The sequence below is a fragment of the Triturus cristatus genome, chromosome 7 (assembly GCF_964204655.1).
Source record: "Triturus cristatus chromosome 7, aTriCri1.1, whole genome shotgun sequence".
In the NCBI taxonomy this organism is placed as follows: Eukaryota; Metazoa; Chordata; class Amphibia; order Caudata; family Salamandridae; genus Triturus; species Triturus cristatus.
The window spans coordinates 1,071,938,765-1,071,962,257 of NC_140590.1; positions in this window are offsets into that span (position 1 = coordinate 1,071,938,765).

Genomic DNA, 23,493 nt, shown 5'->3' on the forward strand with positions numbered 1-23,493 from the left:
GTTACCAACTTCTGCAATAGGGCAAATGGCTCTCTCACAACACCTGTCCCAACTGGACTGGCCACCTCACATTCTGCTCACCAGGGCCCACTCGCCAGGATCCTCCGTGGACCTTGCTCCCTACAGGCTCTTTCCCCTCCTCACTGGGCACCCTAGTCTTGGCAGGTATATTGCTGCTGCTCCAGGCACAAGGTAAGTGATCTTAGCTTCCTGGGGGATTGTCCCTTAACCAGCTGAGGCACTGACGGACCTTGGACCCAGCCTTGGTTGCATTAGCTCAAAGTCTTGGTGATCTTTTTTCTCCTCAGAAACAGTGCTGTTGAACAAAGTGTGAGACTCATGCTTTACGCTTTATGGTTCAAATCTAGAAATAAATGGTGTTTAGTATCTGGTCTTTTGAAATTCGGGTTGTGTGTGGTCTCTCCTCTGCCCTGTCTTTTGTCAAAGGGACAGTCTGTAACAGCAGGAGTGCCCCCAATTCTGATTGACCCACAACACAGGCCAAGGGAATAACTGGGGATCACACCCTCTTGTCAGCATTCACTGAACAAAGTCTCACCAAAGATCAAAGGCCTAAGCCTTCCCCCATCGAGATACCCTGGTCCACAGTGCCGGCCTGATCAGTCCCACCATATACCTGGTCAGATCAGTAACTATTCCTTGAATGGAACAAACCTTGGATGTGCACAGAGGATGCTCTGCTCTCCTCCCCTTCTTCCATTGTGTGTGTTTCCACCCAAGCACTCAGGAATGTCAGTAATCCACATCTCTTGGAGGTTGCAGTCCTCACCTGCACTAGTCTTTCCCGACCTTGGGCTTCCAAAATGGAACCAACAGGCCTCCATGATATGTACCAATCACAGACCCACATACAACACAGCACGCACACTCAAGTATCATGCAATGTCCAGTGCTACACACAATCAATCCAGGACAAGATTGAATTCAATGCACCTGATGGACTTTACATGAGTGGGACAGTAGGCACAACTCTTGTGGCACAGGTAAAGAGGCTTGTACACACTACTGATTACTTATAAACAAAAACGAGTATGTTGCCACCACCGAACTCGTATCACTTAACTCCAGTTAAGGGTGCTCGTCCTCTACCGCAATGAAGGGGTAGAGGGCTTAATGCACCCCTCCTGGTCCAACAAGAGCAAATTACCATGAGACAGACATAGATCATGGCAGACACACATGATGGTGTTTGCCCATAACCAAACATCTGTTCCAGGGATCCTGGTACCCATCGAGCTCAGACAGTCAGGGCAGAGGAGCATGCCTGGCTCCATGCAAGGGACTTTTCCATCCCAACAATTTGCTTACTTTTAAAAATGTGGAATGAATGGGAACATTTGTGAACTTTTAGAAAATGACAAGCCTATGTCTGGGAATTTTGGTTTGCCTGCTAAAAATTAAAAACATATATTTCAGGCAAAGTGAGAGCATTTTCAGAATGGAAATCTGCATGTTAGGGGACAAAATATTGATATTGCCATTGTATGGTTACAACTGGTATTTTAAATGATAGATAATTCTTAAGAAGCCTGCTATCTGAAGCCCAGCTTTGAGAAATTATGTTGTAAAATTCACCAATTGGCTCCACTGATCCAAAGTTTTATTTATTGGGGCAAAACACTGAAAACAATCCCGGACACTGCTCGAAAATCTCAGCAGACTGTGCTGTTATGGGACTATTTCATGACTGCACTTATGGGCCTGATTCAGAAACTTATGTCTTTTATCCAGTTTCTTAATAAAAAATGCTCATTAAAGGCAACATTCAATCACCATTATTTTCAAACGTTTTTGTGGAAGAGACTCAGATGAATCCTCAAAGAAAAGACCAAGATCTGTGCAATTCAGACCATGTGTATATGTAATAACATTGCAGTGCAACAACCACAGTTGCGCTCTGCATTGTGTGAAAGGGAGAGAGCTGAACAGTGGCTCATTTATTAATATATGGTGTTGTTTTTCTCTTTGACTTGCATCACATTCACACGCTTGATCCATAGGGTACAAATCCAGTACAAAATACTATGTTCAGACCTACTTTCAAACTTTTCCCACATTGGATGTGTGCTGTACAGTACAGCATACATGAAATATTGGAAAATTTAAGAGAAAATAAACCATTTCTCCTTTTTAGTATTTTCCTTGAAGAAGCATGGATGGCTGCCTGGCAACGCTCATGTACCACCCTTGAGACGCTCCTTGATGCAAAGTAGGTCTAGACCTATATTGTGTTACTTTTGAGCAACATTGCCAAAGCAAATGAAGTTTTACACTGGATGGTAAATCCCAAATCAACAGTTTTTGCATGTAGCTTCACCTTTGAAACGCAAAGCAGGTGCAAAGAGTAAAAAATGTGCCCTTCAAAGTTTTCCTGCCAACAATGCTTGTTACGCAATTTACTTTTCTAGGAAACCTTTAAGCTCTTCATGCCAGGGCACAACTACATCCTGTAAAAAAAGATAAGCAGATTGAAATTTTATTCCACAGCATCACTGAAAAAACAACTATCTTAGAACTGCTATTTGGAATCAATTTCCCTTGACCTTTATACCTAGAAATCCTGCCTTGAGTTATCAGTAATGTCTCTCAGGAAAGAAGGATTTTCATGATTGTGTTTTTTAAAGCTTGAGTTTCTGTGTCCTTTATTTCTGACCAAGTACAACAGCTTTTTTCATAAATCTCTTTTTTCAGAAAAAGATTTAATTTTCCTATATTTTTCTGAAACAATAATCAAGCTGGAAGTACCTCTCAAGAGCCACCGTAGTCTAAAAGTAAATGTTTTTTTTTTTAACACTGTGTTCTAATTAGTGCAACAAGACATACATTGCAATGTTTCACTGTTTGAAAAATAGCACGACAAAAATCTTTTTTTTAAGGACAAGATGGTTATGCTGTTTTACTTGAATGTGGCACAATAAAATCAACCCTTTCTAAATAACTTCAGAGAAAGTTACATATCCCAATTAGAAATTAGCCTGTAATGACAAATCAGCAACTAGTCATTGTGAATTACAAGAATTCTAGGACTTTGTGCCAACAGAGATGGCCTGAAGAGATTTCCCTTAAGAGGTCTGTGGAATAGACAGATCGGAATACATTAGGCAGAAAATACAAGGGGCAGATATTTTTCCATGAGTTTGGTGACACAGTTGAAGGCAGCCAGAACCTTTTTCAGGTAGGATATAGTTATTTTCTTTTGTGAGCAGGGCTGTTGGTGGTCGTCGTGGTTTGGGGTACTCAGAGTTTAGAAATTGTGGTATATTATGTTTCCCCATGGTAATTAGCCTAAAATAAAGTGTATATTCTTGGCTCTCTTTTCTTCTCTGTCTTTAAAGAGAGGGGCACTGTTTTATTAATAATATACCATCTCTTTTCACATTTCTATGTCCTAATTAAAAGCCAGAGAAATTAAAAGGAAGAAACTGTAGGGTAAGGAGGCCGGGGAGGTGATTACATTGATTCTGCAGAGAGTTATAATTGGGAAGATATGATATTCCATTAAAACAATTGACTTTTTCTTCAATTTTGCATGAAAAAGTGTTTAAAACGGAAATTTTGAGCAGAGGATTGCAAGGGTGCAATCTTAGGCTCCCCCCTTAGCAGATACAAAATCTACTCTACGCAGAATGTGCTATGACTCACCAGGATTGGAGAAAGGCTAATAACACCATGAATAGCACATTCCATTGATTTAACACCTATTATTTTGTAAACTTACTGATGGGTATTTATAAAGGCAAACCTAGCTTTACAAAGCAGCAGATCATTGTGCCTAGCATAGGCAATACACAGTCAGGCAGCTGATATCCGAATAGTGGCACAACCCAAAATCATACAAGTGAGTTGTGGGCAAAGGGACATGAAATAGCCGGGATACCAGACCAGTGTAAAAGTCAATGTCTGGCAGAGTGTTTCAAACAGTCATAGATGGAAGGGTTGGTTTCAGCTAGTTTAAGCTATTGGAGCAATGGTATATGTGCACCAGGAGCAGGTGTGTCTTGTGCCATTTTCTAATTTAAAGCTTGGCAGCGGAAGGCTCTCTGGGCTGTTGGATGCTGTTACAAAGACTTGAGTCATAGAGGGAGAGGATTTGCAACTGAATTTGTTGTAATTCACACTGTTGTTTCTTCAGCTTTGTCAGGGATTACTTCTATGTGGGTGTGAAATTTTCTCAATTTGCTATCATTTAATTATGAAATTTCCGGAACACTATAATCAAGCAAAATGCAGATCCATCATGTAGCACCATATTTTAGCACAAAATGTGTCCCTGCATCAATTTTGATGCAGAAACGTTTTTATCACATTACTTTTTTTTGTAGCTAAATGCAAGTGGAGGAAGCAGCAGCTGCTTGTGTGCTGGTCTTGAATGAATGCAGAACTAAAAAAGATAAAACGACAAACTGCAAAGCTGCAACACACCTGGCTGAAAGCAAGTATCACTCAAATAATAGTCAAGACAAACTCAACCTATATAAACTAAACAGAATATACAAATCAACAATCAAAATCCCTAAAAAAGATACTATTCAAACAGAATTCAAAATGCTATTTCGAGTTTGGCGGTCTTCCTCTGGGACCACCACCGTGGTGGTCCCATGAAGTCCGCCAAGCCCGTCGTGAACATGCCGGCAGGATTATGAGTTAAACCCAGGGATGGTGGGCAGTGTGGCGGTGGTGTCACAGCGTCGGGTATGTTAGGCTCATAGGAGAGCCTAAACAGCATACTGCTGCTGTGAGAGAGCCTGCAGCATGTACGTGCATGGTGTGACATGCACCATGTTGTGCATGCCACACAGTGCACACACAAAGATGCAATTGTAGGGGGCAAACATGAGCCCTACAAATTGCCCCCCCCCCTCATTGCCAGATTTACACAGGGACCCTTTTAGGTCGCCCTTAACTGCATTTCCGCCACCCTTTTCAAGGCGGGGTCACCGCTAAGAAATGGGCGGTGGAAATGCAGGTCGTAATATGCTTTGCGGTGGCGGCATCAGCACTGCCAGCATATTAAGCCCCTTTTCAGACCACTGCTGCAGTGGAATCCTGGATCCCGGTGGAGGCGGCGGTCTTGTGGTAGTCCCACCGCAGCCATCATAATACGGCAGACAGCCTCCCGGGTGGTCGCGGTCGGACTTCCACCCCGAGTACGGCAGTCCCAGGAATGCCATACTCGTAAGAAGGCCCTTAGTGTGCAAATAACTTATTTTATAACATTTTATAAAATTTGCACTGAATTTCGTAAATTTAAATGCAGAGGAAGAACTCATCCCATTTCACAAGAATTTACTGACAAACTGGATAATCATTACACAACCAAACCAAAAATGTTTGACTCCTATTTAAAACAAAGGAAAAACACCAGCCCATTTCTAAAAACCCCATCCAATGATAGACCAACCCAGCTTCTGCATTCCTTCAAACAACTATCAGAAACTGAATTTATAGATCTTGTCAAAACAAGCAGCCCCTCTGACCTTTGTCCACTACAAATCTTCAAGAATATTCTTTTAACTATTTCTGCTGCCACACCAGCCAGAACAATCATCAATTACTTAGTAGCATAAGGAGTCTTTCCAGAATACAAAAAAAGTCATAAATACATGCATTATTAAAAAAACAAACCTGGAACCACATGACCCAAACAACTACAGATCTATTACATAGGACCTTCCCGGGGTAAGCTAATATAAAGAGCAGCATTCACTTAGATGACATAATTCATTGTAAACACCTCAATACTTTCTGACTTCCAAATAGGATTCCATCCCGGAAGGGGCACAGAATCTGCACTCAACGCTATCTGGGATGACCTTAAAAACACAGTAGCCTAGAACGGGGTCGCTGCACTTCTTCTTTTGGACCTTGCAGCTGCCTTCAACAGCTCATCATGACTCCAACTCATGAAAGACTCCACGAAGCCAGCATAGAGGGGATTGCTCTCAACTGGATCACATCCTACCTTCAAAACAGAACAAACTCCCCCATTCCCATCCAAACAGTACTTCGCAAAAGCAGGGGTCCCTCAAAGCTCTATCATCTCACACATGCTTTTCAACATCTACATGAAGTCATTACCAGCAATGATCAATGAATTTTAGGTCACATGCTCTAACTATGCAGATGACATGCAAATACTTCTTAAACTGGAAAACCCCAAAGACATTGGAAACTCAAACATCTTTAGTTGCCTGCGAGCCGTTGATCAGTTGATGACATGAAGCCATCTCAAATTTAATGCTTCCAAAACTGTAATACTCATATGTGGTGATTGGAAAAATGATGACCCAATTTACGCCTAGCCTGACGATCTGGGACCACCTTCTAAAGTATCCAAGGAAGTAAAAAAACTTGGCATTATTATGGATTCCGAGATATCAATTAATACCCAAGAGGATAAGTTAGCAAGATCACACTTCATCACTATGGAAACTCAGTGACGCATCTTTCCCCACCTAGAATTTCCAAACAAGATCCAAGCCACTATCTCTCTTGTACTGTCTAAACTTGATTACCCCAATGGCCTCTACCATGGATCATCTTTATCAACTATTAAAAGACTACAACAAATGCATTACTCTGCTGTCAGACTACTACTACATGTAAAGCCACAAGCCCACATCTCCCCTGGCTTGAGAACCCTACATTGGTTACCGGTTACCAGAAGATCCACTTTCAAGCTGCTTTGTATCACCAACAAAGCAATACATGGAACAGAATTACTTTTCATCAGGAATAAAATCACCAAATAGATTAAACCCCCACTCCAGATAGGCATCGGCCTCAAAATCCCAGCATACAAGAAAAAAAACATGGGCTGAACATCTATCTTGGTTCATGCAGCAAAACTATAGAATTCACTACCTCCAAACATAAGATCCATGGATAACTATCTTATCTTCTGAAGATTACTCAAGATTTGGCTCTTTCCTATAAGATAACAATGCACAAAATGCAAACGTACAGTATATTCTTGTATATGGAAAAATATAGAATTTGATTATATGTATGTATTTAGATATATGAATTTCTTTGTACAAATATATACCAATTATGGTTTAAAAATATATAGCCATTCATATAGATCTGCTTAACAAATGTATATATTATGTAAGGTTGATAAAATACATATATTATGTTAAGCTTAACATGTATATAGGTCACTGCATAGTTTACTTATAAGATATTTGATTAAATGCTTATAGGTCTCTGATTTTATTTTATTTATCTATCACAATCGGTGATGAGTTATATATGTTGTTTGAGTATATGCTTATGGGGCTCTGTTTTATTTTATTTTATCTATCACCTTGTGTAAATATAAATCATAACAAATGTATCCATATGTACTTCACTATTGAAATATTGGGAACATATAAAATGAAACAAATAATTACAAATTCATTTAAAACAAAATAATATTACAATTAAATAAACTAGCTTAATGTACAGCAACACTTAAAAGTCTGAGTTTCTAAATATTTCTCCATCTATGTACATATGGAACTTTATATAGCACAACTTTACATCTCTTAATTATTTTCCATATACATATATACATTTTAATGTAGTTATGTATCTATATATTTATCAATTTACTCCCACTGTAGAAATAAAATCCTTCTACTGTCACCAACATTTTACTCTGTGTCTCATTCTACACCTCTTTTAATATATCCTTTACCTCAATTCTCTGACTGATCCCAAACCTCATTCTACAACTATGATCTCCCAAATAACCCATTTCTAGGCTCTTCGCTCCCCTATCTCTTCTTTGACTCATCCCAAGCCACTTTTTACTACCATGATCTCCCAAATAAACCTTCCAGATTCTTCCCTCCTCTAGCCCTCCCTTATCCTATTCAATCTAACTAACAGACTCACATGGCTACCGCTCCAACTAGCACCTTAGATTTCCCACACTAATCCACCACTAATCCACTTTGGGTTCTGGATTAGTGTGCCTCTCACCAAAACATGCTTCAATGCCTCATGATGGTTACTTAGCACTATATAAATACAATAACAATAAAGTGAAATTGCCAAAATTATGCAAACTACACCAGTGTAATTAACATTTTTTCCATCACTAATTAGTTCATTGTGTTGTTGTGGATGTCGGCAACAGGTCTATTGCCTTTTTCAGTGTAACATGTATTATTCAAAAGATGTGGATAAGTGACTATTTAGTTTCTAAATGAACCGGTTTCTGTATCCACTCTACTGGTTACAGAGAGGGCAATGTTGCTTATTTCATCTATGAACCATATTCTTCAACATTTCTTCTAGACTCTCAAAGGACCCATGAACTCTGCTTAGAGATCATATATATACAATGGCTATCTGCCACCTACAGTCTTATTGAAGGTATACTTACCAACAGATTGCCAACATAAGGACACAGGCTAGATTCTGAACTTGCTAATTCTGAAACAATTGACCAATATTACAGCAAAAGCCTAGACAGATAATTTGTTAACAGCATTTACCTTTTTATCACATATTCTTGCACATATAATCCAACCTACCGACCTTCCTGGATATACTTCAGGTGTTTTATGTATGTGGTTACTGTGTTATTACTAAAAAGTTCAGTGTGGCTTATTTACAAGAAACGGATGCATCTATGCATTAGAGCAGAGATGCGTCAGCTTCCTTGCGCCGGGTAAAGAAACCCTTGTGCCACCATGGATGCATCGTATTTACAATATGGCGCACCATGGAGCAAGGATTGACAGATGCATCAGAAATGTTGACGCATCCGTCTGCGCAAAAGTAACGCATTGCTGGGGTTGTGTCGCAAGCATGACGCAACTCCAGCAATGCTTGGGGGAGGACTATACTCAATACTCTGTGGCACTCCTTACGCCTGCTCCAAGCTCCAATGTTTTGATGCAGTGGCATCCTAGAAGTAGCGCATGAAATCTTGTAGATTTCACTGAGTCACTTCTACAAGGCTTTTTTGCGTGGGAACGCCCACCCTGCATACATTATACCTGACGCAGGTATATTGTGGCACAGGGCTTTACAACATGACGCATGCCCCTAAACGGGCAGCAACGTGATGCATTGTTTACGCTGCCATTGTGTCACAAAAAGTGACGCAACAGCGGTGCAAAAGTGTTGCAAGGGGCTTGAAAACCTGCCCCAGTGTGTTTATGCAAAGTTATATGATTAGATGTGTTGATAAACTGGTATTGTGAACAAACATATGAAAGGCAGCCTTCAAGGGACAAATTGAATATATTATTTAATTCAAAATAGAAGATTATTTACTATTGGGTTATTGCCAACAATTCATATCTATTACTAAACTAGTATTGTCAGTCGAATATTGATCATGGTAGCTTATTCACAGGCTGGGGAGTGTATGGATTTAGGAGAGTGAATGGGAAATCTGGAAAGGCATTTAGAACGCCGACCATTTTTGTGCATTGAGGGGCTTATTTACAAGAAACTGACGCATCTCTGTGTTAGAGCAGACATGCGTCAGTTTCCTTGCACTGGGTAAAGAAACCCTTGTGCCACCATGGATACATCGTAACTACAAGATGGTGCACCATGGCACAAGGATTGACAGATACGTCAGAAATTCTGACTCATCTTTGAGTGCAAAAGTTGTGCTCTGCTGGAGTTGTGCCGCAAGCATGACACAACTCCAGCAATGCTTGGGGGAGGCCTATACTCAATACACTGCAGCACTCTTTGCACCTGCTCCAAGGAGGCGTAAGGTTTTGACGCAGTGGCGTCCTAGAAGTGGTGCAGGGAAGTCTTGTAGATTTCACTGCGTCACTTCAACGAGGCTTTTTTGCATGAGAACGCCCACCCTGCATACATTATACCTGATGCAGTTATATAGTGGTGCAGGGCTTTACAACGTGACGCATCTCCCTAGATGGGTCATGTTGTAAATGGGCCGCAACATGGCGCACTGTTTACGCTGCCTCTGCGTCACAAAAAGTGATGCAACGGCAGTGCAAAAGTGTCGCAAGGGGCTTGTAAATCTGCCCCTGAGTCTTTTGTCCAGGCTCAGAGGATTGCTGGCGTAGTTGCTATTTCAAGCCTATCATGAGCACAGTGCAGACCTTAGCTTCACTGGAGAGGTGACACAAAAGAGTTTCTCTTCAATCCAAAATGGAGTGGCAGTACTGAATATGTAAAAAAAACAAAAGGGCACGTTCACAAAATGTTCTTAATTGGCCATTGCCCACTTCCATCACTGGTATGGTCCACTATCACCAAGGAACCAGCTTAAACCTTCAGACTCTACAGTCTCTGTACTCTTTCCCCTCTACACTTGCTTCACTGTCTATCTTCACTCCACTCTACACCATTTTTCTTTTGTTGCCCAGCTCTATCACCTTTTCCCTTTATTTTTGATTCAACCTCTCACCATTCTATCCCTGCTCGCTTTCATCTCCACTCCTAACCATAATCTGCTCTCTCTCTCTCCCTACATTAGATATTTTCTGTCTCTCCTCTAGTCCTCAACAGCTTTCTCTCCGTGCTCTGTGTATTTTTCTTTACCACTTTCTGGCCCCTTTTCCTCTGTTCTGTCCCTTCCAGCTGTCTCCCTATCCTTCACACCTGGTCTGCCTTCTCTCTCCCTCTAAGGATGATTTCCTTTCCTTTCACCCTTCAACTCTGCTCTCTTCTCTGTCTTGGTATTATTGCTTGGAATCCTCATGGCACTGAGCAGCGTCTCCATCAACCCCATAAGAATTTTTACACTCCCTGAGTTTTTGTTGAAATTCTCACGAGTTAAGTAAGGTTGGAAAGGAGACACAACTGCAGAAACATATTTGAGGTTTGTTCATTGCAAAAATCTGTCACCAAAAAGCATCAATGGAATCGCCAATAATGGCACCTGACCCATCCTCACCCCGTACTCACTACATTTACCCCAAATCATGGTTCCCCAATCAACTTCCATATGCGGTTCTGCTCACTCTCTGACTTATCCTTTTTACCCCACTGGTTCCCCCACTCCATTCTCTCACCTCTGACAACTTCCCTTCATTCCCCAGACAAGGAAATCGGCGTCCGCTGACCCCTGTCACACATCAGAAATCCCAGTTAGCCACAGTGCACCTAGGGCGACATCCATCACACCTTATCTATCAAATCCAACTTACTCCCTCCTTGTCCTCCTCTACGGTCTCCCACATTTTTGGATTTCCTCTCTACATTTTACTGCCTCCTCCCCATCCTATTTCCCTACTACTATAAGGCCCAAAATTACTACACTTACAAAATGCAGCGGCGTGTGTCCACATTGTGCTCTGCCCACTTAAAGGAAGTTATTACAAACTGAGGGGCATATTTATAAGCCCTCACCACCACCGGAGCATCACTTATTTTGACGCGCCGATGGCCTAGCGCCATTTTCTATATTTACAATGTTGCACTAAGCCACTTTGCGTGGCTTAACGCCACCTTGTGAATATGTCCCTTTCCGCTGCAGTCCTCTGTGGCAAAGGGGTGTGCAATAGGTGTTGCTTTGGGCATTCCACCGCAAAACCCATTGCTGAATGACGCTGCCCCAGATTAACAAGGTTGAGGCAGCACCAAAAACGAACGTCATGGAATACAAGGTGTTAGAATGATACAAGGAGAAATTATTAATTTCTTCCCACTTTTTGCTCTTTCCATGTACAGTAGGTGCAAATCGCCATTATTGATTGTTTATGTGCAGGAAGGTGTCCCTTCCTGCACATAAACAATCATCCCTGCAGCTCAGAAATACTTGCAACATGGCGGCAGGGTGCCTGCACTGGCTCTAGACAGCTTTATTGTGTGCCAGTGCTAGGGGAAACACAGGGGTGCGTCATATTCTTGTGAATACGGTGCATTCAAAATGTCAGAGCTCAGCACTGCCAAATTTTGTGCAGATCCACGCTCCGACATTTTATTGTAAATATGCACCAGAGATACCCCATTTAAACTCTAAAGAAATCACGAGAACTCTAGCTCTGACTCCATTTAGAGTCCAAAATTGGATGTTTTTGTTTTCCAAAGTAACTAAAGGAAGATCCATATGGGTAATGTGAAGAAGGGTGTGGCCTCGCAGCAGAATATGCCATACACTTTTCCTGCTTGAGGTGGTCGTGCGAGGCGACCACTTCACTGGTGCCACTTCACTGGCCCTGCAGAATCGCACCACTGTCATTTTGCGATTGAAAAAGGGAAATTAGGAAACGTCGAAGAGGCACAACTAACAGTGCTGTGATGTGGGTTTTTTGTGTTTTTTCACATTGCGAGCAGCAGGGATTGCCACAGCTTGCACAGGCTTACGCCATCTTGTAGCTGTAACAAGTGCCGGTTCCCAGAATGTTGTGTTGGTGGCACCTACCGTCAACCATCGGCACAAATGAATCACTGGTGAACATGCTGTCTTGTGAAGGTTTTAAGTTTTTTTTTCTAAAAACAATATTTTTCAAGCCTGAGACTCCTCACTTATTTGCCATAATTTGACCAATATCAGGTAGAAAAAAACCACTCTTGCATGGAGAAAAAAAACACTCATACCTACATTTTGTGGAGGCGTTCCCTCTAAAAATATGATTGTGAAAAAAATATTGTGAAAGAGATTTCGATAGGTGAAGTTCTGCCACGATGGCAAACTTCATAATGTATGCAGTTTGACAACTTCAGTGGCACATCTTTCATTTTGTGCCCTTTCATTATGCAGGAATCCATTTGACAAATATTGTCAGCTGGTATTGGCAGCGGGGCTAAAAGTATTTTCAGAGTTGGGGTGCTGCTGTCACTGTTACATCACTGAAATCATAGGAATTCTGAAAAATCCAAGCATCACATTGCAACTGAACCATGCCCATTCAACAGGAGAGTGCTAAGGGCGCATTTTGGAGCACACTATCTCAAGTATATTACTAAATCATGGTGTGGTAGTGCACTGCCATTTACAGACAGCACATTTCCAACTGAAATAATCACTACATTTGCACAGACATACAGTTTTACTGATAAAACCGTGTAACACATAATGATGGTGTGGGAAATTGAGAGTCAGTGAATATATATAATTTGTGGTTCATATAGTAAAGTGTCTTGATATGTTTTGATCCTATTAAAATGTGTTTTTATCATACTTCAAAATTACAAATAAAAGTACTACATTTGTGCTTTGCTAACTTCTTATTTATTTTGAATTATCTCTACAGTATATTTGTAGGTATATAAATTGTGTTATGTGTCAGAAAAAACAACATCATACAGCCTTTCATTTTACACTTACCGGTCTGTCATGGTTTCCATCACAAAATCCTCTCACTTTTCAGTCATTGAAAGAAAAGTAATCACCAGTCTCCATGTAAAAACAATAATTAGCAAATTGTAGGAAGAATAGCCTGACATTTGACCTCTGTCTCTGGACACACAGCAAATCTGACAAGATAAAACACAATTTAAAGCCATGGATAATGTTCATTCTCCTTAGGCACTTCTGCATGGTTATTTTGGGAGTGCTGCAGCACCTCTATTTCCAGCACCTAGGATTATTGATAAAGGCAATAGGGATCGCCTTTTGGTTTATCAATGTTTTTTTGCCAATATAGTTACTGATGATGCTGAACAGCACCAGCAACAAAAAAGTTGAAAAAATAAGTGGAATGATGCTTATGTACATCTGCGCCATCACACCTGAGCACATATGGTTCATGACACTAAGAGGCCCCAGAGTCATAGCGCGTGTATATGCATGCATCGTTACACAACAGACTTTTCAGATTTTTGGTTTTCATTCGTCTGTTCATCATGGCAGATTCCCTTATTGGAACAACAAACAAAAACAATATATAAAAGTGTGCATCAAATTGCCGCTTCCGCCCAGCAAATTGTTTTTTTTTTTTTTTAACAAGATGGTTTGGCAGGTGGGAGAGGGAGAAACAGGCGTAGGATTTAACACTAAAAGGCACCAATGAGGAGGGGCAATATAGGACCCTAGTGTGTTGAGGATTTAAAGTTAAAACAATAAAGACATATGAAAGACAAATGTGAGAAACTAGAGCAGGTGGGACGAACATAGAGGGTGCTGGGGGCAGGTGGGGAGGACAGGAAACGCAACAGATGCACTGGAAGAGGTGGAGAAGAAGCACTGAGAGCATGGAGAATTTCAAAAGAGAATCAGCACACACGGAAGACAGCAGGAAAACACATGCACTTACACAAAGGGCTGAAAGCAGAAGAAAACAGTGGTTCTCTGAACGTAAACATGTATTCATAAGATGGCAAAAACTCTATTCTTTAAGGAAGGGACAAACACAAGAAGAAAAAATGCCTTTTAATAAGAAACAAAAGAACGATCTGGACAAGAAAGCCAACACAATGGCAAGCAATGGACTGGCCCAAAGCACACTGTAAGTTTTAATATTGCCCATGATATTTTTGACAATAAACAGTTAAAAGAAGTCTGTGAACGAGAAAGTAGAAGCAAGGTGCATTCAAATTTATGACAAATTAAGGATTGGCCTGTATCTTCAGCAGTGATGGCAAACAGGTATCTGTACAATTGTTGTAAAGTCTTGTTAGACTACAAACAAAGAAGAGAAGAGGGAGTGGTGATGGCACCACAGTGATGTTCATCACCAGGGGCACCTGACAACCTACCATAGATATCACTGGTGCAGCAAGGCAAGTGGTACCAAAATCAAGGCGTGCAAGAGGCCCTGTGAACCCAAGTTATGGCTGAATTTCACTACCTAACTCGAGAACTGTGGTGTCTATGCATCATTTCTCAGTGCACTTATTTTTCATATAAATGTTGGAATGTTACTTTGTACTCGCCAAAGTAATCTATGTATTACACGTTTGGAATGTTTGGGTTAGAAGCTGGAATTGCTTCTCTAGCAGTTAGAGCAGCCACCTTGAGTCCTCTACACCTGTATACCTGTGTATCCTGTTGACTGGAATAAACCCTATCAAAGAGTGAAGTGTCCTTGTCTACTAGAATAGATGTACAACTTTGCTAAGGAGAACACACTTCAGGAACTCAGTCAATTTTCATTGCCTACAATAGGGACAATTGCACCTTTGCTCTGCTGCTGCATGTAAATGCATTCTGAGGCCGAGAGACACTAGACAGTGGATGCAACATCACAGGGGCAATGCTTGGGTCACTCACAACATCAGTCTTCAAAGAGGAACACAAAATGAACAGTTCACTAAAACAACTTGCTATTATTTGGTCAAAAAAGTGGCAATGTCGGCTTCATGCAATTGACACAAATTCTGCACTTTGCTTCCCCTTCGTTTTGATTGTTATTATTATTTTTGTGATTTTTAAATTATTTCAATCACGCGCAAAGGATCCGCGTGGGATTCCTTACCCACAAAGCACCTAAAGTCTGTTGCTGCTGCGATGTCGCTAATTCTTTCATTGTATGTCTCTTACTGGCCTTGTAGGTTTCACTTCAATGCCAGCTCCTATATATTACAGCATTTTTCTTCCATCTGCTCTTCATATATTATATAATCTAATATTACCCTGCAATTTTCTATGCATTTCTTTGAAATAATGCTCTCAAGACGTTATTGGTGTCATGTGTGTGATGAAAACAATTTCAATGCAAGATTCTTCGAGATTTACTCTCATATATCTTTAACCCCTAGATTTTCATATTTTGAAGTCACTTTCCAAGATAATGCTTGTTTAATTCAGTGCTGTATTCTTTTATATTTTTCATTTGTTTAATACATTCTATAAAGCAGTGTATTACAATGTTCATATGAGGAATTGTGGTGTACTATATGGTGTGGGAAAATGTTAGTGTGCAGTTCCTAAGGTGAAGGAGTATTAAGGTCTCTTATGGATTGCCCTCACACACCCCGAAGGATGTCATGCTTCATCACAGGGCTTGTTCTCCGCGTCGGGCCGGAGCTCCAATGCCCGACGGGCTCCCGCGAAGGGGCTCTTTGCCGGAGATATTTTAGAGGAAGCCATTTGGTGTGTAAGTGTATGTGGTCAGGGTAGTGGGGTGAGTTTTTTCTGAGGGTTCACTAACCTAGCTAAAATGCGTGAGCCCTGTCTGGAGACAATGATCCTACAGGGTCTAATTAGTGTACATGGTCGACATGTTTCTTGCCTACAGCCCCTAATGGGTCTAGGGGCAATTCATCAGGACCGGTGTCTAAAAGGAAGAGAAGGTGATCCTAACTCTTGCACTACCACAATGCCGGTGCCAGGTATCGTGGTGTCACCTGCATTGGTTAAGAGGTACCAGGAAGTTTAGTCTGGACTAGTTGAGATCCCCAGATTTGAGGTCTGATTCTGACAGGATTACTAACTGAGCACTTCGTTGCTCGGTTATCAGGGTGGCGTGCAACTGGCGATCATCCTTCCCCTGCTCTGAGTACTATATGGTGTGCCTGTGAGACCTCACCGTGGAATACACTCATGAAACACACTTGGGTCCATTCAGGATCATTTGCTAAACCTTATCCTATCCCTAGGTAGCTGTGGCTTCGAGCAGTCAGGGTTAAACAAAGGAACAAGTGCAAATCATTTCCAAGTATGAACACAATAGAATGAAAAAGTCACAGAACACGAAATAAATCCATCCCATTTATAAAAATATATTATATTTTTATGAATTTTTAGACCCCAAAACAACAAAAATGTACTGGAGGGTTAGATAAATATAGATTTTAAAGAAACATCTAAATCTCAGCTTTTTTTTATTCCAAAATATTAACAAGCATTGGTAACCGCAAAGTTTGGAAACTTTGTAAATCTTGTAAAGAGTTGTGTTTAACTACTGTGGCCCACGTTGGGCAACCACATTTGACAGTGGGACGGTTGGGGGGGATAATTAGAAGTAGTAAGTCCAATTCCAGGCGCTACTGGTGAACCCAATACCCACAAAAAGAAGAAAAGGAGGAAGAGGTTGGTGTCTGACAAAACACCCCTCTCTGGCAAAACGTGAGGTTTGTAAAATGTTGCCCTCACCCACTAGATAGTGTCATGCTTTCTCATAGGGCTGCTACAGCATCCCTGCGCAGAATGGAGCACAGGGAAGGGAAAACTATCAGCCCTGGGCGTAGTGGGCGTAGTGAGGCTACTGTGACCTTACCTTTCGCTGTTCTCTTCTCCCTGCGCAGCCGATCAAGGCGCTGCTGCGGGTCGCAGAAGGATTGCCGCCATTCCTGGAAAGCCCTGAGCCCAGGCCACGCCCATTGCCGCTAGGCCACGCCCCCTCCCTTTATATTAACCGCGCCTCCCTCCTTGCGTGTATTAGATGGAAACTGACTCCTGAGGCGGAAGCCGGGAGTATCGCTCTTTTAAAAATTGTATTTCTGCTTTTAACGCTGCTGTGACCTTACCTTTCGCTGTTCTCTTCTCCCCGCGCAGCCGATCAAGGCGCTACTGCGGGTCGCAGAAGGATTGCCGCCATTCCCGGAAAGCCCTGAGCCCAGGCCACGCCCATTGCCGCTAGGCCACGCCCTCTGCTTTCCTCTTAAATGATGTGCCTTCCCCGGCCGCGCAGCGGACGCGCGCAGCGGGCGCGCCGATGGCGTACCGAAGGCGCGCCAAAGGCAAGCCCATCTGCACCCGTCCGCGCCAGGCCGGGGCCAGGGGCCCTCCACTCTGTCCGCCCCCTTACCTACTCACCTGACCAGCTTCTGGCATGCCATGCTGACTGGTCCATCAGCCCTTACACTCTTGCCCGGATTAACTCCCTTGAAATCGCCCAGCCTGATTACGCCAAGTTCTCACGCCCGCATCCTAGCTTTCGCAAGGAGGCGTCATGACCTGCCCCTCTTCTTTCCCGCTCTAAGCTCCCTGATAGCCTCTCCCCCACGGCTTTAATCTCTCTCCTTAACACTCGATCTGCGGTCAAGCACCAATTAGAGCTCTTTGACCTTCTTGATACCACCCAACCTGAGATTCTGTTCCTCACGGAAACTTGGTACACTGCCACTTCCCTCCCCGATATTCTTGCTTCCCTCCCGGATCCCTACTACATCCTCCGCGCCGACCGCCCTGAGGGGAAGACGGGCGGCGGAGTGGCAATGATAGTACGCTCTAATCTCCAATTCCAGCCCCTTTCCTACCACCCCATTCCCTCGATCGACTTTTTGGTGGCACGCTCCACGAATCTTGCGTTCCCACTCACTTTTCTACTCCTCTACAGCCCCCCCAACCCATGCCTCACTTTATTCCAGCCATACAGGACTTACTGGCTACTTTGGTGGTTAACAACTCCGCGGTCCTTCTGTTGGGTGACTTCAACTTCTGGCCGGGTGACCCACGTGAAGACACCATGTCCAAAGATTTTTCCGACACCCTCCATTGTCTCAACTTTACCCCTCACATTTTTTCTCCTACCCATGCTCAGGGGCACACCCTTGACCAAGTTTGGTCCGCCAATCTGTCAATCTCTCTGCCTACTTTATCCCCCTGTGTTTGGTCCGATCACTTCCTGATTACCTTTTCCATTCCATTGGGGGAGATCAACGCCCCCCCTCTTCCTAAAAATATCTACGCTCGCAACTGGAATAGGGTGTATCTCACCGCTTTAGGCCATTCCTTAGCCTCCTCTGCCCCTACCTTGACAGATTTGCCTCCCAATCGGCAGGTAGCCATTATCGATAACTGGCTCTCAGAGGCCTGCAACCATGTTGCGCCTCTTAGATGGGTCAGAACGCGCCGCTCTCACGATGCCAACAGATGGTTTTCTAATGCTTTAAAGGACCAGAAGTTGGCACTCCGGCAGGCTGAACGCCAGTGGCGCCGCAGATACTGCCCTGACCTTAAAATCCTTTACCTGACGCTGCTTAGGGCCTATAAAAAAGCCATACTCACCGCCAAGCTTGAACACTTTTCCCGGAAAATTCATCAGGCAGCCAACAAATCCAAGGAGATATTTGCGATCGGCCACGAGCTTGCTGCCTCCGACAGAGTTGCATCTAGACCCATTCCTTCCCAATCCCTCTGCAACTCCCTCAATGACTTTTTTACTGAGAAGATCGCCACCATCCAGCAGAACATTCCCATGGCACCTCCTCTGTTCTCTTGCCCTCCTTTACCCCCGCCCCCCTCCTCTCTCGACCAATTTCCTCTGATTTCAGAAGAGGCCTTCTGTACTCTCCTGGGAAAAGTCAAAACTGGCTCCCCCGCTGATGTTTGTCCGGCACATATCTTAAGGGAGATCTTCTCCTATTGTCCAGCTCCCCCTATTACCCTGCCTAACACATCTATTACCTCAGGAATTGTACCTGATGTTTTCAAAGCAGCTGCGGTAATTCCCATTATAAAAAAAAACGGTGCCGATCCTACTGCCCCCTCCAACTTTAGACCTATTTCGCTCCTCCCACTCCTGGGCAAGATCCTGGAGAGCCATATCACCTCCTCACTCTCCACCTACATTGAGGCCCATCATCTCCTGGCAGACTACCAGGCCGGCTTTCGGCCTGCACATTCTACGGAATCTGTCGTCCTCTCTGTGGTTGATGAGCTCAGACGCAGTGCTGACACCAATTCCCCCCAGGCCTTAGTCCTTCTCGATCTCTCCGCCGCCTTTGACACGGTCGACCACTCCATCCTCCTCGACCGTGTCAGGGGCGCTGGCCTACGGGGGTCGGCCTTGACCTGGCTTACCTCCTTTTTAGCAGGCCGTACTCAGGCGGTTCATCTGGGAGGCTTTCTTGCACCCACCCGCTCTGTTTCTTGCGGGGTACCCCAAGGCTCCTCCCTCTCCCCCCTTTTATTCAATCTCTACATACACCCCCTCATTGCTGCTCTTCAGGATATCGAGGTCAGGGCGTTCAACTATGCTGACGACCTCCAGCTCATTTTCAATCTCTCCGCCTCTCCTGATTCAGTCTCCAGGGTCCACTCCACACTTACTTTTATTTACAACTGGATGAACCTCAATCAATTAATATTGAATCCCGATAAGACGGAGTTGGTTCTCCTTGGTGGTCCCTCCAATCCCTGGTCCCCTGCTTTCTGGCCTTCCATCCTTGGCTCCCCCCCCCCCTCTCCCTCTGCCTCTGTTAAAACTCTGGGCTTCAAAGTCAGCCAGGACCTCTCTCTGCGTCCCCAGATAAGCTCGACAGTCTCCTTCTGCTTTCTAGCCTTAGGAACCATCCGGAAAGTTTTGCGCTTCTTCACGGTCGAAGCCCTTAAACTCATTGTCTTGGCTATGATCTTATCTCGCCTAGATTATGGCAACGCCCTGTATGTGGGCATCCCTGCCTACGAGAGCCGTCGCTTGCAGCTTATCCAAAATCATGTGGCTCGCCTCATTTATAGACTCCCCAAATCTAGTCATAACACCCCCCTGCTTAAGGCTCTTCACTGGCTCCCTATTAGGGAGCGCTCGCTTTTCAAGATGGGCTGTTTGATCTTCATGTCTCTGGCTGGCACTGCCCCTGCATTCATTAGATCTAAGATCAATGTATATGTTCCTGCCAGAAACCTTCGCTCCTCCACTCAATTCCTTCTCCTTGTCCCCCGATTTCGCAAGAAGAAATCGGGTGGCTCCAGGTTTTCTAAACTTGCCCCCCTCTTCTGGAACACTCTTCCCCTGGCAATTAGATCTACTCCCTCCTATTTGGACTTTCGAGTAGCTCTGAAAACTCATCTTTTCTCCTCTGCTTATTCTTCCTAAATTCTCACCCCCCTTCCTTCCTCAGTTTCAGCTTCCTTCCGCAGCGCCAAGAAACCGTTTGGTAGTAGAGCGCTATACAAATCCCTTTCAACTTAAACTTCAACTTCAGTGAGGCTACGTGAAGCATTACGGAGTGGGGGCAAATCTACGCCCACCCGCACACTTCGCGTAGCCCCACTACGCGCCGCCCGCCTCCCTCCCGCCCTCATTTTACAATTACTTAGAAACATTACATAAAGAAAATTACTTACCTGAGCTGCCGCGTCCCGGGGCTCCATCTTGCTGCTTCTTGGATAGCTTCTTCCTCACGAATGTGCATGCGCGGACGCCCACGCATGCGCATTTCTCCCGAGTTGGCATCCACATAGTAAACACATAAAAACAGACAGTGATAGTGTAAGTGGAAAACTACCTCAGGAATACCCTTCAACATTTTTAATCATGGGTTCCCTGGACAGGATTATAAAATAATGAAAGGAGAAGGTCTAGGGGATAATTAGGACCCCTTTATCTCTCATTACAGCTTCTATGTTGACATGTTTCAGCCACTTTTGACACCAAGTAAGGGTCGGCTGGCCTTCCTCGGGACCAATGATCTCATTCTCACAAATCCCTTTGCAGGTAAATATCCTGGTATTCAAAGGGATATATGTATTTTTAAAAAAGGGTTTTGTTTGCATACAATGACCTTGTTTTTCACTTTATTTGTAGACACTCTTGGGTGTTTCAAATTTAATCGGTAAAGTCACTCAAACTGGAGTGCAAGTCCCCCTCTTGTCATACTTTCATCAAGGGCTGGCTGCCACTTTTTCGCACTAGTCTGCCCACTCCCAAGATGGCAGAACCCCCTCTCTTGTTGTGCCGAGCATGGTAGCCCACCCTAGAGGTGTGGCTACCTGAGGGTTACATGCCCACAGAAAAAAATGTTTGTCAAATGGTCTCCTTTCTCTGTTCCCAAAGCAAACCCGTCAACCTGAACAAAAGTTTATTCCAAGGGGGCTGCCCAAATACCCAACTAGAGCTTTGGGAGATTATGTACAAAAATAACAACATTAACTCTAGTGGGATAAACTTAAACCAATTAGTCGACAATAATACATAAATTATTATTGGACATTCCCGTCATTTGCCAATACCTCTATAGAATATACTTTTCATCTAGAGACCTCCTTCAGTGTTGCAATATATCAATGAGTTATTTGTCAATCTAATGGTGGATGTTTCTTTCATTGCCACATAGCGGCACATTATATGTGTCTTTCAAACCTCAACTTGGGTGGAAATGGGATATGTGCCTGAATCGTGATTCTAACTGGTATGGTAATGTTTTCAGTGCATGATTGTTGTCAGGTAAATGTTGGCACAAACCGTTCACCCTAACTCTTCAAATTCCTACTTTGTATATCTCGGAGGAAGGAAATATGTATTATGTATGTGTTATTCCCGATTCCGTGGTGCTTAAATCATATTAGTGCAGTAAAAGCACATTTGGCTAATGCGGCAGATGGTGGCATCGGTATTTACCATGTACCATATTAACTGCCGGGATTGTGTACAACTTGTAATGAGCCCTTAGGATGGTCAATTCTTTAGTAACTTAATTTTTCAAGTGTCTCCTAGGCACTTGACCTGTCTCATTTTCAAGTCGCGCACTCTCATCCATAGAGATACAAAGGTATTCGTTTGTATCACCATCCACATGTAAGTGCATACATCTGGGGCTCTTTCTGGTTCATATCAATGCATTACCTAGTTTTCTGTCAATTGTATTTTCCTATTCCATAGGGGTTCAGCTCTGCGATGCTGTCATATTTAAAATATTTTCTTCCATCTGCTCTTCGTGACTCGCCTAATGTAATATTCTCTCCATCGGTTCCTGCACACTCCAGAGAACCTCTCTGTGAGCTCTTGTTTTGAAAGTTATGAATGTGCGTGACAAATAATTAAGGGACCCCCGGGTTTAAGAAATAATGCATTTAAACTTAAGAATTTGACCTTTCTCTGCACTCTGTACTGTAATATGCACTTGACTTTTTAGCAATCAATTTGGAATCGGTCCTTCATGTGAAATCGGTCACCTAAAGCGCATTCTACCATAGGGTGACCAACTGCCATGGGTGCAAATTCAGGACGGTAAGTGTAAAAAATCAGGACAAAGGGTCAAAATTCAGGACAAAAATTCCGGACGGAAGGTCAAAATTCAGGACCAAACTCCGGAACAAAAGGTAAGTTTACAGACACATCAGAGGAAGTTGCGCGATAGTATTAAAGTAAGTAAATAGACAACCACTTAAGTACAAGTCAAAATAAGTTTATATTAGGTTGAGACAATCATGCACTTCACGGTTTTTGCAACTGTGCAGGTCTTTTTGTGGTATTTCATACGATAATAATCTATTTATATGGTTACTGCACTGGGTTGTGCAGTCTGATATTTTGTTTACAATTCATGGTCCTGAGCAGACATGTTTGGTGAGAGAAGTGGTCAGGAAGACCTGCTCGGATAGACTTTGTTACTAACATCTCATATCTGACTGCCATCTCAAGCACAGCTCATGGCACTATGAGGCTCTCCCTAAAACCTTACACCTAAAACCAAACATGCAAACATTTACAACTACTAGTGTAACATTCAAGTAGCAGTTGGGTGTCACTCAACATGTCATATGCATGATGTATAGATCCCACACATAAGCACACTGCAAATACAGAATAGTAACACATAGGCAAGGGAGTAGCCAGAACATTTAAATACCTCCCACTTTGAACTAAAGCTCTTATGGCACCAAGAAAGCAAAGTATGTTATCACACCCTTCCCACAAGAGCTCTCTAGTCCAA